The sequence below is a fragment of the Diplotaxodon limnothrissa genome, unplaced genomic scaffold, assembly GCF_057381915.1.
Source record: "Diplotaxodon limnothrissa isolate DT_005_m unplaced genomic scaffold, D_limnothrissa_male_GT1.1 unmapped_scaffold_10, whole genome shotgun sequence".
NCBI lineage: Eukaryota > Metazoa > Chordata > Actinopteri > Cichliformes > Cichlidae > Diplotaxodon > Diplotaxodon limnothrissa.
In genome coordinates this window covers 146581-149080 of record NW_028188564.1, presented here as the reverse complement: position 1 = coordinate 149080, position 2500 = coordinate 146581, and positions in this window count along the sequence as shown.

The window sequence follows — 2500 nt, the reverse complement described above, 5'->3', positions numbered from 1 at the left end:
CCCACCGCAGTTACCCCGTACCACATATCTAGCACGGACCTTGACCTCCAGCAGGCCCCGGGGACCCACATTACCCCCCCCCCCCCTTCCCCCTGCAGTTACCCTGTACCACATGTCTAGCATGGACCTTGACTTCCAGCAGGCCCCGTGGACCCACATTACCCCCCCCCTGCAGTTACCCTGTGCCACATATCTAGCATGGACCTTGACCTCCAGCAGGCCCCGTGAACCCACATTACCCCCCCCCCCCCCCCCCCTCCTGCAGTTAACCCTGTACCACATATCTAGCACGGACCTTGACCTCCAGCAGGCCCCGGGGACCCACATTACCCCCCCCCCCCCCCCCTTCCCCCTGCAGTTACCCTGTACCACATGTCTAGCATGGACCTTGACTTCCAGCAGGCCCCGTGGACCCACATTACCCCCCCCTGCAGTTACCCTGTGCCACATATCTAGCATGGACCTGGACCTCCAGCAGGCCCTGGGGACCCACATACTCCCCTGCTCTACTCCCCCACTAGCTTTCCTTTCTTGCAGTTACGCTCCAGCGCATATCCAGCATGGACCTTGACCTCCAGCAGGCCCCGTGAACCCACATTACCCCCCCCCCTCCTGCAGTTAACCCTGTACCACGTATCTAGCATGGACCTGGACCTCCAGCAGGCCCCGGGGACCCACACTTAAGCCCCCTCCCACTAACAAAGCAGAACACCACTGGCAAAATCCTCGTGCCCCTGGTACTCCAGAAAGCACATTGAAATGTGCCCCTGGTACACTGCGCAGAAGAACTGCCGCACACACACACACACGCACGCACGCACGCACGCACGCACGCACTGCTTGTGCCTATGGTACGACAACTTTTCTCGTGCCTATGGTACGACAACTTTTCTCGTGCCTATGGTACAACAATTTTTCTCGTGCCTATGGTACAACAACTTTTTGCCGTGCCCCTGGTACACCGCTCAGTAGCACTTTGCCACACAAACTCTCCTCGTGCCTATGGTACGACAACTTTTCTCGTGCCTATGGTACAACAACTTTCCTTCGTGCCCCTGGTACGACAGCTTTTCTCGTGCCTATGGTACAACAACTTTTCTCGTGCCTATGGTACAACAACTTTTCGCCGTGCCCCTGGTACACCGCTCAGTAGCACTTTGCCACACAAACTCTCCTCGTGCCTATGGTACGACAACTTTTCTCGTGCCTATGGTACAACAACTTTCCTCCGTGCCCCTGGTACGACAGCTTTTCTCGTGCCTATGGTACAACAACTTTTCTCGTGCCTATGGTACAACAACTTTTCGCCGTGCCCCTGGTACACCGCTCAGTAGCACTTTGCCACACAAACTCTCCTCGTGCCTATGGTACGACAACTTTTCTCGTGCCTATGGTACAACAACTTTCCTCCGTGCCCCTGGTACGACAGCTTTTCTCGTGCCTATGGTACAACAACTTTTCTCGTGCCTATGGTACAACAACTTTTCGCCGTGCCCCTGGTACACCGCTCAGTAGCACTTTGCCACACACACACTCCTCGTACCTATGGTACGACAGCTTTTCTCGTGCCTATGGTACAACAACTTTCCTCCGTGCCCCTGGTATGACAGCTTTTCTCGTGCCTATGGTACAACAACTTTTCTCGTGCCTATGGTACAACAACTTTTCGCCGTGCCCCTGGTACACCGCTCAGTAGCACTTTGCCACACACACACTCCTCGTACCTATGGTACGACAGCTTTTCTCGTGCCTATGGTACAACAACTTTTCTCGTGCCTATGGTACAACAACTTTTCGCCGTGCCCCTGGTACACCGCTCAGTAGCACTTTGCCACACAAACTCTCCTCGTGCCTATGGTACGACAACTTTTCTCGTGCCTATGGTACAACAACTTTCCTCCGTGCCCCTGGTATGACAGCTTTTCTCGTGCCTATGGTACAACAACTTTTCTCGTGCCTATGGTACAACAACTTTTCGCCGTGCCCCTGGTACACCGCTCAGTAGCACTTTGCCACACACACACACCACTCGTGCCTATGGTACGACAACTTTTCTCGTGCCTATGGTACGACAACTTTTCTCGTGCCTATGGTACAACAACCTTTCCCCGTGCCCCTGGTACACTGCGCAGAAACTCTTTGCCACACACACACACCACTCGTGCCTATGGTACGACAACAGGCCCCGGGGACCTACATCGCACCTTGCTCTTGCCTCCCTTACAGCTGAAAAAGGTCCATGCCTGTGCCCTGGCCCTGCTGAAATTCCCTCTCCATTTAGCCGAGGCAGTGAGTCGGCCTCCTGTCTCCCTTTACGGTCGAAAAAGATGTGCTCCTGGGCGCGCTGGCCCTGCTGCTACTCACATCGGGCATGGACCTGGACCTCCAGCAGGCCCCGGGGACCTACATCACACCTTGCTCTTGCCTCCCTTACAGCTGAAAAAGGTCCATGCCTGTGCCCTGGCCCTGCTGAAATTCCCTCTCCATTTAGCCGAGGCAG